We start from the raw sequence: 14,682 nt of genomic DNA, 5'->3' as shown, positions 1-14,682 counted from the left end.
TTTAATTCTGTCTAGTAGGAGCGGAAGTCTTAAAGTTGACACTGACATGCATCTTAAAACTTGAGTAAATAGGCACAGGGCATAGAGGCAGGAGAGGGAATTCCAAATGGCAGGCATTACATGTGCAAAGGGTAGATTCATGGAAATCCACGGTACGGTCAAGAGCGTCTGGCACATAGTATAAACCTAGTAGGAGGGTAAATGAAATGATGAAGATAAAACGGAATCAGATGGTGAAGGGACTGGCCTTTATCTTCGAGCCAAGAGGCAAACATGATATTTTTAAGCAGTGAATCTAGCATTACTCCAATTTTACAAAGATGATTTTCTGACCAAAATAAGACTAAGAGTCTGACAAACGGATTTTATTTTAATTGTTGGTATTTTGAACTCAAAATTCTTATGTCCATTATAGGATTTCTACTCTCTGTTGCTTCAACTCGTGACTCTGATGATTATACATAGAAATGACGACTGCATTAAACTCATGAAGGCCACTGCATGTAAGCCCTAATTAATAAGGCCAGGATAATCACAGATCCTATAGTCCATCCTTTTCTTGGTATGTCTTTGCTAGTAAATTAGATATTGCCCATTCTTAAGTATGGCACCCGAGAAGCAAAGATACGTCCAGGAAAAATTTGCGGAGAAAGAAGTAAAAATGTCTGCTGGCATAGTTGATAGGTGTTTTTACTTTTGTTAACTTAGCAAGTCTGTGATAACAAAATAGGCATGATTACCTTTCTGTGGGGCCCGATTGCTAAAGAGAATTTATCACTTGATTCTAACTCCATGATTCCTATATCACCTGATGGGGTGACTCTCCCTTTATAACTGTGTTGCTCTTAACTCCTTGATTCTCTGATGATGGAGCTTATTATGTTAGTTGTTCCAAACATGTTACACATCAGTCTGAAGCACGTTCCAACCTATAGCACATTAGAACCCATTCATAGATCATGAACACGGTAGCAATTCTGAATCCAGATCCTATTGTAAACCTGCACGATTTTTAAGGTGGCACCACAGTGCCACTGTATTTGCTGATACGAACGCTAAATCTACAAACCAAGGGACTAGACATTGAGGCCATTAAACTAAAACCATGTGCCAGACGTGTTTTACAAGACCCGTATAATATACAAAAATGAACGTGGATTCCTTTAAGTGGGACCTATGCTCTTTATTACATCATACCTGACCTTACTCTACTCACTTATATTACATGAACTTTACTGTATAAGCCAAGATGTAGCGTTTCTATCTTTTTGGGAACCATACCTTTTACCTGAAAATGTCTTTAACGGCCGGGAAGCTGACATTTAGTTTGGGGTTGACATTAGGCTCAAGGGTGAGAGACAACATAAGACACAGAGACAGCGGTGAGGTGAATGCAGGTGGAGCTAAGTACACACCTCAGACACAGAGGGGATGTCAGGAGTGGCTGAGAGGAGAGGCAAGGAAAGGAAGAGTTTTCAGCGTGACAGAGACTGCACTCAAAGGCATCAGTCTGGCTAATTCCGGCCCCTCCAAGCTAATGAAGAGACAGAATAAAAATGGCAGCTAAATTAATAGGATGTGGACTAACCAAGGACTTTACATAAAATGAATACCGAATATGAAAACTTGGCCCCTGTAGTAACTATTGCTTCATCTCCTTCATTCGGTACAAGCCCCATTACTACCCCCCGCCCAACCTTCATGTACTCACATAGACATACAGGCTTTCCTGCCATGGGAGATAGGGCCGAGCTAACGCACCTCACTGTGACGCCATAGCAATCTGTTCAAAATTTAGATCTGCGACCTAAGCTAGGCCCATCGGAATTCCCCCTCAGAGAATCTCCAACTCCAGCTAGACTTCCAGACTCTACTTTTCCTCCTGGGTAGAACGGAGCAGAGCACTGCTTTCACCCTGTGGGCTCGCCCACACCCTGCCACGTTCCGCCTCTAAAAATGGTGACATGCAGAGAGAGGCAGAGAAGAAAAACGGAGAAAATTCGCGCATTGTTCCACTCATCCTTGAGGCCAGTCCCATTCCTGTCACTTGTGATCAGAGCCCTGGTGATGCACTATCAGAACCTGTGACTCCTTAAACATAAATTGTCTTGGCACAGGAAGCTGATCAGAAAAAAAAAAAAAAATCCGCAAATTAACTCTTGCTTGAAATAGCCATCTATTTGAGACAAAAAAGAACCATTTTTGGATTATTTTCCTTCTACATTGTTTCTCTGCTTGCTCAATTCTCTATTTTATTTCATGCACATATAATAGTGACTGAAAGAAAATAAAGACCTGTCTACCCCGAATCTGTCAATGATATAATTCTCTCTTGGTTTGACATTTCTTTCACATACAGTAACTGATGTTCTCTGTGACACTTAACTTCACCTGCAGCTACCAGCTCATGTATTCATCTAATATAAGACTCATTTATTTTATTTATCCCTCATTATATAAAAATGTTACTCCCACTCTCTAATTAGTAGCAAATCCTAATAAATAGCATTGGACGGAAAATAGATTGTTCATGGGAAATAGAGAAGGGTTTTTTTCCCCTGAAAAATAGTCACTACAAATTACATTTATATCTAAAAAAATCCTTGTATTAGTCTTTCTATAAATATAATATGTGACATATAATTCTGAAGCAAATATCCATACTACTTATAAACAGGCTGTACATAATAAGTAGACTGCATCTGCATAATAGTCTAATTGCATCTCAAGTAATTTTAGCCAAAATGAGGTACATTATTCAGAAAGCATTTAAAATTTTTAATTGATGACTTAAAAGTCTTAAAGTTGCCAAGATAATTGACGTTATCAAATCAGATATTCAGCATTCATCAGAAACACTAAAAGTTTTTTAAAGAAGAGAACACAAAAAGACTTACTGAACTTTCCCAAAGCTATTTCACATAATGGCTTCTTACTGAATACTTGTAGTAATAATCTCAAATTTTCCTGAAACTCATCATAGCGTAAGTTTCCTATTTCTTGTGATGGCTTGATGTGACAAGATGCGTTCGATTTAATTTTTCCAGAAAAGCAACGCACTTCCCTTTGTTCTCTTCCTACTCAAAGAGCTGCCAAGTTTCTGTAAACACAATTCTTCAGCAAGCAAGCCTGAGGTGGGTGTCCTGCTTTTATTAAACTAGAAACAAAAATTCTTGGAGACTGAGAAAGCTTGCACCCTGCCTATAAGCTTGATAAGACCATTGCGAGGAAGTTGAATGGGTGAGGGAATTGCTGACTCTTCTGGAATCCTAAGGAGCTTGAAGCCTTTCTTTCAGGCTCACTGTGGACCAGTGAGCGAAGCGGGAGGTACCTGCTGACCAGACCAATGAAGCAAGACTTCTCAAATACAGTTGAATTTTGGAAAGTAAAAACTCTGATAAGCTTTTAATTTTCTTTTTAAAAATTATTCAATTGGATAATATACGCTATAACTAGATTTTTACGAATTTGAACTAGAAAATTTTTAAAAATCCTTACTGTTTCTGAGAAAGTAACACCGGTCTTGTGTGCAGTGAATTGGAAAAGAGGCCTCTTCAGGAGACTTCACTGTGAGACTCAGGTTTTAAAGCCTTCTGGATATTCTATACCTTGGGCTTATCCTGCATGTTTGGAGTGTACCATTTAGGCACATCTTAAAAGGTGAATGTTTAGGCATTCAGAAAGTAGCACATCAAATTTCAATTTCATCAAATTGAATATACAATTTCAAATCTACAATTTCATTGTATATATATCATATACGCATCATTGTATATATATATATTGTCCTATTAAAAAGAAAATCATTCCTAAAAGATATGAATACATTTAGAAAAAATTAAGTGATCAGCTGAAGGATGTAATGTAAAAGGCCATATAAATTCCAGAAGAATCAAAATACAAAATGCTCCCTTTAAACTTGGAAATAAGAACTCTCATCAAAATTATAGATGTGGGAAAACAAATGACACCACTGACAGTCATCCTTTAGGGGACATTTCAACAAAACCAAGGCAAAGAAGGTAGTACGATGGCCTTCAAAGTGTCTCCCTTAGGACAATAAAGTGTTTTGTCATAAGTGAACCTGAGATATTCCGGTCAAATAGTCTACACTACCACAGCAATTTTCAAAGAATTAGATGAAAAGAAAATATTGTTCATTCTGAAGCCGGTGAATAAAATTTAATATTTCCTCAGTGAGAAGGCAAAACGCCACAATGGGGACGTGAGTTTTCACTGGTAGACAAGGGGAAGTCATATGAAGTGATGGGCAGCTGATCCTTTACCAGGGTTAGTGAGAAATAATGCTTGCAGTTTCATATGGATGAACCTCATCTCAGAAAAATGTAAAACTGTGAGCTACCACAGAGAAAAGTTATGGGGGTGATTCTTCTTTAAAAAGAAAAGGATTCTTTTTAAAAAAAATTTTTTTTAATGTTCTTATTTATTTTTGAGACAGAGAAAGACAGAGCATGAGCAGGGGAGGGGCAGAGAAAAAGGGAGACACAGAACCCGAAGCAGGCTCCGGGCTCCGAGCTGTCAGCACAGAGCCCCACGCGGAGCTCGAACTCACAGAGTGTGAGATCATGACCTGAGCTGAAGTCCGGCGTTCAACCGACTGAGCCACCCAGGCGTCCCAATTACAAAGGGATTCTTATATAAAATGATTCACCACAGAGTTTCTTTAAATAGCGTATTTCTCTTGTGCATATAAATCTTTCATTGATCATTAGCTGCTTAAGAGAGACTGGGGGACAGAGCCTCTTAAAACTGACATGTTAAGCCACCACTAATTAAAGATCAATCAAAAATGAAAGGAACAACTTCTCAGAAATTATGATGTTTCAATTTACCCACAAATCTGTGGGAACATATTAAGTTAGTAGAGTACGATATGACTGGAATGCTAAGTGTTTTAACGTTAAACCATAAAATAGTGGTATCCTATTTTCATAATCATATTCAAGAACAAGTTATTTTTCACGAAGAGTCTGCATATAATTTAGGAATGCTCAGTTATTTAGCCAAAATTCAGGAGGAAATTTATAGATGAACATCTCTCTTTATATTCAAATTTTAAATGATACGGGTCTTTTTATAGTTTCTGTTTTAATGAACGTCAGTCATGTGGTACATACTCTTATTCTGAAACCTCTTTTAGTATTCTGCACCACAATGTCTTTTGATAGGTTTATTTCTGATAAATTGGCATTTACTTTGCGAATTCAAAAGGAGCTCTTGTTAACATAGGATACTCACTGCATGTTTCTATGCTAGTAAACTTCAATCATTACGAATGACTCAGAAAGCTTTGTGATAAAGGTGCTTGTCAGAGGAAGAGCAGTAGTTTTCTGTAAAAAGAATATGACTATCGCCAAAACCTTCAGGAGGAACTTGACAGGCATAATGTTTTGATGCTCTGTTTTGTAAAATTATCCTCATGTCCTTTGTCTTAAGAATATTATATCTGAGTTTCTTTAGTTTAGAAAAATAATGTTTTTCAATCTTACTTTCTCCTTGATGGTCATTTATATATTTGTGTGGCATAGCGTCCATTACACAGTCATTAAAAAAAAAAAAAGGAATACTTTTCTTCTGTTAGAACTATGTATTTACTGGGGCGCCTGGGTGGCTCAGTCGGTTAAGTGGCCGACTCAGGCTCAGGTCATGATCTCGCGGTCCGTGAGTTCGAGCCCCGCCTCGGGCTCTGTGCTGACAGCTCAGAGCCTGGAGCCTGTTCCCGATTCTGTGTCTCCCTCTCTCTGACCCTCCCCTGTTCATGCTCTGCCTCTCCCTGTCTCAAAATTAAATAAAACGTTAAAAAAAATTTAAAAAAAAAGAACTATGTATTTACTATATGCACTTGGGTAGACTTGTTGAAGAAGTAAGTCATCTAAAATCAGTAACGTCTTTAAGATAAAATCTAATTTCAGTAGAAAAACGTAGTGCGCATGTTGTTCTTAGAGGGGAGATAGAAATTAATTTTCTAAAATATTATCCATCCTATAATGAAGCCCACATCTGCTACCAAAGTATGTTACACTAGTAAGAATAGAAACATGATCAAGTAATCATTGGCATGCAAAATGCATTTCAGGGACCTTCTATATACAGCATTCGATACATAGCATTAAAATATCTCAACTACTGGGTGCCTGGGTAATTCAGTCCGTTCAGTGGCTGACTCTTGATTTTGGCTCAGGTTATGATCTTACAGCTTGTGGGATCGAGCCCCGCGTTGGGCTCTGTGTTAACTGTGGGAAGCCTGCTTGGGATACTCTCTCTCTCCCTCTCTCTGCCCTTCCCCTGCTCATGCTTGCTCTCTCTCTCTCAAAATAAATAAGTAAACTTAAAAAAAAAAAAAAACCTCAACTACTAGCAGCAAGGAGGTACTGACTACTTAATATATACCAGGCAATGCACTAATCTTTACATGCATTATCTCATTTTATACCCACACTAACTCCATAGACGTGTCTTATCATAGTGCTTTTTTTATCACTTAGGTAAATGAGGGCTGCTTGTTCAAGGTTATACTAGTAGTAAGTGGCAGAGCTGGACTGTCATCTAGGTCTGTGTGACAGAATGTGCTGAAATGGGAATTGGTGTCACATGCCTCCTTTTTATCATAACCAAAACAATTGAACAACAACAATAATAAAACCGTAACAATGATATTACATTTTCTTTTTGTAAAATTTGAGATATAAAAGCATATAGGAATTTTTGGTCTCTGTTTTCTCATCAGTTAAAGGAAAGATTTGACTCGATAACTACCAAAGCCCCTCTACTTCATACAATTCCTAAATTTAGAGTTGTGAAGAATCATACATATCTAGTCAACAACATATAAAATAGTACTTACTCTCCGTCTTATAACAAAAGAGTAATCTGCATGATTCGTGTCCAAGTCCAACAAACTAGACTGGAACTCGACCAAAATCTGGGAATTTCAATGAACTCTCTGTATTGGTTTTGTGGCAACACTTTCTCTTGGATCTTTTCTTTCTTCCCATCTTCTCCCCCTTCCGCCCCCTTTCCAAGGTAAGAAAAAGCAGGCGCACTTACATGGTCTCTATTCCAGTTTTTAATGCATCTTAACAAGCACTTCAGCTGCCTTCCAAATTTTCAGATATCAATGACCCATAGCAGCTGTTCTAACCTCCATCTCCATCTTTCTTTGGGTTTCAAGCCTGTCAAGCATTAGACCTTGAGCATTTAACACTTAAAAAGGAAGTGTGACTTCTGCTTAGATAGCAATTTTTAATGCAAACATTCAAGTTGCATTTTTACCCAGCCTATTTCTCCTCTCTAGCGCTAAAAGAAGACTTTGATTTTGAAATCTGTGAGATTCGTATAAGTTGCGGCATATAATGATCCTAGAACACTAACAGTAGGTTCCATTTGTTGATTTCTCATTTGCTTAAGGATATGAAATAGTAACTAAATACTGATATGAGAAATATTTCTCCTCAGGTTAGAATCATAATTTTTAAGGCGCTTTTGCTTGCAAAAGTAAGCTATCAGACCACAACAGCTGTCAAAAGTTATTACTTTCATTTATCATGGCATGATAAATTTGGATTGAGTAGAACTGAATGCCATCACTTTATATAATTATAATACCAGTCTTTATTTGCTTTTACATGCTTTAATTATGATGCCTATTTGTCCAGAAGCTCCAATTTATGCCTAACAAGCTTTATGTCAGTCAATAGAGCCATGTTGATCTGCCCATCTTTCTTAAGCTGGCAACAAGTACATCATTTTTCATCTAAAACTTGGACCGTGGATATACATGTTTTCATCCAGAGTGAAAGGAAAGTTTTATGGGTTATTTTATACGAGTTTGTCAGTGAAAAAATGTCTTGTAAATTCCCTATGTGGCAATAAGAACAAAGCCAAAAACAACAAGAAGAGTAAATGTGGATGGACAAACTCAGTCAACACTAACTTCCCTACCTCTTGGAAACGAAGGTCCTATATGTATGCATCACTTTCATGACTCAGCAACAAAGTATTTTTTTTTTAGCATCAACAGTATTATATGCCACTTTCAGAATTACGTATCAAATTGAACACCTGAATTGCTCCTTGTTTCTAAGATACTGATAATAAGTACAGTAAAATCTTGGTTTGCAAGCATAATTCATTCCGGAAACATGCTGGTAATCCATAAACACTTGTATATTAAAGTGAATTTCAAGAACCATTGGCTCAGTTGTGGTCATGTGACATTTGGCATCACGGACGGCTTGTATTGCAAGACATCGCTCATTCACCAAGTTAAAATTTATTAGAAATGTTTGCTTGTCTTACGGAACACTCACAGAACAACTTACTTGCAATCCAAGGTTTTACTGTATTTCCCTCCCTGAAAAAGGAAACAAAGAGGCTTCGCGATTTTAGTCAGAGTAGTAACTATTCAGAAAAATATGTTTTGTTTCAAGTTTTTAAAATATACACCTAGCTAGCAAATATTAGATAATAATTCCCTATCGTGTCTCCTTGGATTAAAAACTCAACTAGTGGGGCTCGTGGGTGGCTCCAGTGGTTAAGTGTCCAGCTCTTGGTTTCAGCTTAGGTCATGATATCACGGTTCATGAGTTCGAGTCCTACACTGGGCTCTGAGCTGGCGGCACACAGCCTGCTTAGGATCCTCTCTCTCTCTCTCTCTTTCAAAATAAATAAACTTAAAGAATTCAACTAGTGTATTTGTAGTAAAACACATTCCAGGCACAATATATTTATATACATAGTTCCAGGACATATAAGGCTCTGAGTTATGGAATGAATAAGTCATGGGAATAAAAGATACAGTACAAGGGAATATAGTCAATTGTATCGTAATAGTGTTGTATGGTGACAGATGGTAGTTACACTTGTAGTGAGCCCAGCATAATGTATTGAGTTGATGAATCACTATGTTGTATACGTGAAACTAATGCAATATCGTGTGTCAACTCTACTAAAGAAAAAGCAATGAAGTTGAGCATGTTTTCAATAACTAATTATTTTAGCATCACAGTAAATTGAATGTATCATTTGCATGACAAGGAGTTTTCCTATAAAGATATCAGTCAGGATCTATTATATAAGATATGAACATTTTTCCTTCAGTCTAGTTGAAATTTAAAATTTTGCAAACTATAATATGGTAAAATAGGGCAAGATGTGCTAGTTAAGTTCCAGTGTGCCATTTTATTTTAATTAGCCTGTAGCTAAATTGGATAGTTACATGTATGTGTGTCTCTTTACTTGGACAGATAACGAAAAATCTGAAGTTTCAATATTGTCATCAACCACTTTCCTCTGCAGGTTAACATGTGGGGAATTCTTATTTCCTCAGATATAGAAGTGTTTGTTTTTTTAACAAAGTTAACAAACATATTAGATATTAAAGAAAAATAAGAGCAATACTGAGCAGATTACTCAATTCAGTGTCATTATTTTCTTTTACAGAAAATTTGGAGATGTGTGCCTTTTGTGGCATGCACACCATGTCATCAATTAGTATGTATTGGCATTTCCTGTGCCGACAGTACATTATCAGATTACTGTGAGCTTTATTAAGAGACATAGGATCTAGAGAAAGTTCTCAGTTGAGTGTTAGTATAAGCAGGAGAAGAAAGCAGAGAATGTAAACATTCAATTAGGTTTCCATATTTCATCAACCATAGGCATTTGCCTAAACAGACTAGATTCATTTGAAATCCTCCAAATGTGGCTAATTCTGAAAAAGGAGAGGCCACTTGTATGCAATGAGTAGAGAGTGAGAGAAAGAGGTAAGAAGGGAGAGGAAGAAGTAATTCCTAAAAAAAGGAAACTGACTTTTCCTTCAAAAACACTCCATTACAAAGATGTATAATGTTATTGATCTTATCAAAGGTTAAAAAGTTATTATACTCATTAGAACTCTAAACTGTAAAACCTGTTAGAACTAATAAATGAATTGAGTAAAGTTGCAGGATACAAAATCAACACACACAGATTTGTGGCTTTTCTAAACACTAATAATTAACTCTCTGAAAGAGGTATTAAGAAAGCAATCCCACTTACAACTACATCAAAGAGAATGAAATACCTAGGAATAAGTTTAACCCAGCAGGTGAAAGACCTGTATATTGAAAAATGTAAGACATTAATGAAATAAATTGAAGACAAAAATAAATAAATATATAAGTAAAAAGATACTCTGTGTTCATGGATTGGAAGAATTAATATTGTTAAAATCTCCAAACTTCCCAAAGCAACATACAGATTTAATGCAATCCCTATAAAATTCCAATTGGATTTTTCACAAAAATAGAACAATCAATCCTAAAATTTGTATGGAACCACAAAAGACTACCAATAGCAAATGCCATCTTGATAAAGAAGAACAAAGCTGGAGGCATCATGCCGGATTTCAAACTATGTTAGAGAATTAGAGTAATTAAGAAGTATGTATTGGCGTAAAAACAGACACAGATCAATGGAAAAGAATAGAGAGCCCTGAAATGAACCCCCACATATATAGTCTATTAATTTATGAAAAAGGAGCCAAGCAGTTACAATGGGAAAAAGACAATCTCTTTAATAAATGGTATTGGGAAAACTGGATTTCTATCTTACACCATACACAAACATTAACTCAAAATGGGCTACCAGCTTGAATGTAAGACTTGAAACCATAAAACTTCGAAAGGAAAACAAAGGCTCTTTGATATTGGTTTTGACATGGAATTTTTGGATCTGACCCCAAAAGCAAAAGAAACAAAGGCAAAAATATACAAGTGGGATAACATCAAACTAAAAAGATTCTGCATGGCAAAGGAAGCCATTAACAGAACAAAAAGGAAACCTAATGAATCAGAGAAAATAATTACAAATCATGTCTCTGAGAAGCTAATATTCAGAATATACAAAGAACTCAGACAACTTAATAATACCAACAATAAAAACACCCCCAAAGTGATTTTAAAAGTTGACAGAAGAGCTGAATAGACATTGCTCAAAGAAGGCATACAAATGGCCAACAGGAACATAAAAAGATGCTCCACATTATTAATCATCAGGGAAATGCATACAAAACCACAATGAGAAATCACCTCACACCTGTCAGAAAGGCTACTATCACAAAGACAACAAATAATAAATGTTGACAAAGATGTTGAAAAAAGGGAACCTTGTGCACTGCTGGTGGGAATGTAAATGGGTGCAACCACTATGGAAAACAGTACGGAGTTTCCTCAAAAAATTAAAAATTTTTGTTGAAATTTTGTTAAAATTAAAAGTTAAAAAAAAACTACCATATGAGCTGGCAATTCCACTTCAGGGTATTCATATGAAGATAATGAAAACAATAATTTGAAAAGATATATACATCTGCAAGTTCATTACAGCATTGTTTTCAATAGTCATGATATGGAAACAACCGCGTCCATCAGTGGATGAATGGGTAAAGAAGATGTGGTATAAATATACAATGCAATACTACTCAGCCATTAAAAAGATTGAAATCTTGCAATTTGTGACAGCCTGGATGGACTGTGAGGCTACTAAGCCAAGTGAAATAAGTCAGAGAAAAAGTATGATCTCTCTTACATTTGGAATCTAAAAAAAAAAAAAAACAACAACAAAACAAAACCCCAAATGAAACAAAAAACAAGTTCAAAGATTCAGAGAACAGACTGGTAGTTGCAAGAGGCGGGAGGCTAGAGAGTGGGAGAAGTGGGTGAGCCTTTTTTTTTTAGTTTAAACAAGTTGAGTTGAAAAGATTTTAAAATGTATTATAGCCATTATATACTTGTAGTGAGAGTGTATACAACTTCTTTGGTAAGAATTCTGAAAATATAGCAAGAAACTTTAATAAAATTAGTTACTTTTACAAGTATTTTTCCTTTCAGGAATGTGACCTGTTGAAATAATTATAAAGTTAAGGGAAAATGTATAGGTGAAGATCACCACATCATTATTTAGGATGCTGAAATTTGGAAAAATCCAAATTTCCAGCAATACGTATGAAATTATAGGACCTTCACATGGATATCATGTGGCCATTAAAAAATATTTTCTGTTTAGTATTTTTTTAATAGAATATTTAATTTAATATTTAATACAACCATAAGAGACTTAACTATAGAGAACAAACTAAGGGTTGCTAGAGGCGAGGGGTGGGGGGAAGGGCTAAATGGGTGATGGGCATTAATTAAGGAGAGCATTTGTTAGGATGAGCACTGGGTATTATACGTAGGTGGTGAATCACTAAATTCTACTCCTGAAACCAATACTACGCTATATGTCAACTAACGACAATTTAAATAAAACCTGGAATAAAAAAAAGCAGCAGAATGTTACTACAACGTAAAGAAACAAGATTTTTTTCCTGTATTTCTCAAAATTTCTACCAGTAACCTGTATAATTATTTTATAAGCAAAAACCAAACTTTAAATAAAGTGAAAGTTTGAAAGTCTGGTAATGATGAACATCCTCTGTCCTGGGAGGTTCTGAAAATGGGTTCCTGGCCATAACGAGAAGGCCACATCTTTGACTGACATCCTCAAGGCTCAACCTTGGCAAGATTACGGCATCTGTCTTTTGATTCCCTTGATTACCGCGCCTTGAAAGGATCAAGTCAGGCTCACCTCCTAGACTGACCTTCAGAATTGTACAGCATGATTTCTGGGATTTTACCCAAGAAAGTGCTGTCCAGACGTTTGCTGATGTCTGAAAGTTATTCAAAAAGGACAAAGTTCTTTTCTCACATTGTAAAGTAACACACTGATGCCACTTAGAGTGGAAATGCTAGGCTGTAACCACATTAAAAGTGATTAAAATTCAAACCCACCAATTTACATATTTTATATGAATTGAGTTACTATTATATATTTATATTATATATATTTGTTCTTTGCTTCTTTGTGCCTTTTCCTTTCTACACTGGAATGGTTTAAATGATCGCTATCATAATCTTTCCAGTTTTTGAGAAGATGAAGGAATTGGGAGGAATAGGAAGCCACAAGGGACACAGAAAGGGAAAGGTGGGCACAGCCCACAAATGGCAGAGGAAGGAGAACCTGGTGATGAAAACAAATCCATGCATTTTATGATTTAATCTATAACATTATTATTATTAAGTTTTATATATTTACAGACAAACTGGAGAACTGATGGGTTTATAGTTTTCAAGGTCAGATGGATGTGTGCATAAGTTTGCCAGGACGTCCAAGTTAGGTCACCAGACATATACCAACTCAGCTTTGTGTAGTCACTGATGATTGTTCTTAGAATGTAGTCCATATGGTAGTTTTATTATCCTCTGAGGTCAAGCCTCAATTTAGGACAAGGTTGAGTCAGACCCTTGAGCTTCCGGCCAGTGAAACTCTTGGAGATTCTCACCTTCTCCTAAGAGTAGGCACCACCAAGATCTCCATCACTGGTTCCGGCCATCCTCCTTACTCCTGCCCCATGAAACTTCATTCAGTCCCCCTTTCTTAGGATATAACACATTTGGCCCTATTGAAATTGACAGCTTTTTCAAATCTAGAAAGGCAAAAATTCAATCCCCAGGAGGTGAAAAATCTAAGTACATATTGTAGAAAATGAATATATTTTAGACACCTGGAGTTTTTTTTTTTTTGTTTTTTTTTGTTTTTTTTTTTGTTTTTTGGTCCTTAAGATTACTTCCTATTTTCACTTACCCTTTGTGATCAGCTGTTCACCTACTCCAATACTATTGCAGTAACAACCCTTTTGAATATGCTATTCGCAAAGGTAGTTTTTTCAAATCTACTGTTGGTCCCAAAATTCAAGGACTCTGGTTAAATTTCTTTAACTAGTAAATAATTTATCCTACACACTGAGAACTGGAATCAGAAAGTACGATGAAACAAAAGTTGTTTAAAAGAATTCAAATCCCAAGTTGATGTCTCTAGTTACTTGGTTTTTAAAGAGAACTCATGTTCCTTTGGCAGTGGTAATAAAGGAGTTAGGGTACTTCTCAGAGCATTTTGCTAACACACATGCCCATCTTTCTTCAAATGAATATACAGTGGAAACTTGCAATTTGCATAAGAAATTTTCATACTTTCACAACTATTTGATTAGTCTTTATAATTTTTGTTCAATAAAAAGTATTTTTTAACAAAGAAAGTTTTACAAATCATTCCATTGTGTAGAACACATTAGTAGAACGGAGAGAACACTAGATAATATAGGGAAACCCAATTGGCAACCATCAATCATACAATTCTTTTAATCATGTTGTCAAGTAAAGAGCCACAATTAATTTCAATTTCACTATGTTCCTACTTGGTAACTGGTACCATAAACCATTTCTTCTTTCCCAAGAACGTTTCGTATAACTCCTGACAAATACATACTCCTTGGAGTTACTGAAAGGTCTGTATGAGTGTGGCCACTCAGGAGAATCTACATTTCAAAATTTCCTCACAAAGTAGCACTAAAATCTAATATACTTCAATATACCATAACATGAGTAAAGAGCATGATGCAATTTTAATATATGTTTGTTCCATAAACATTGCCTTAATGATGCTTAATGATACTTGCATGTATATGGCATCAATTCAAGGGCTTGGGTTTACCATCAAAAAAGCATATTGATACCCTGACTTGTATAAATCCTATACATGCTCATGCCTTAAGTTACTAAATATATCCAATGTTAGAAATCTGTT

At 36.0% G+C, this 14,682-nt stretch overlaps 1 protein-coding gene across 1 annotated transcript in view; it reads right to left on the bottom strand.

Annotated features, from left to right (window-relative positions):
* Positions 1 to 14,682, bottom strand: part of IL1RAPL1 (interleukin 1 receptor accessory protein like 1) — a 654,536-nt gene that overhangs the window by 289,905 nt on the left and 349,949 nt on the right. The gene's annotated exons all lie outside the window — the stretch shown is intronic.

Source organism: Panthera tigris, chromosome X (assembly GCF_018350195.1).
Source record: "Panthera tigris isolate Pti1 chromosome X, P.tigris_Pti1_mat1.1, whole genome shotgun sequence".
Taxonomy (NCBI): Eukaryota; Metazoa; Chordata; class Mammalia; order Carnivora; family Felidae; genus Panthera; species Panthera tigris.
Note: the sequence above shows the minus strand (reverse complement) of the source record. Positions and strands in the feature narration are given on the sequence as shown.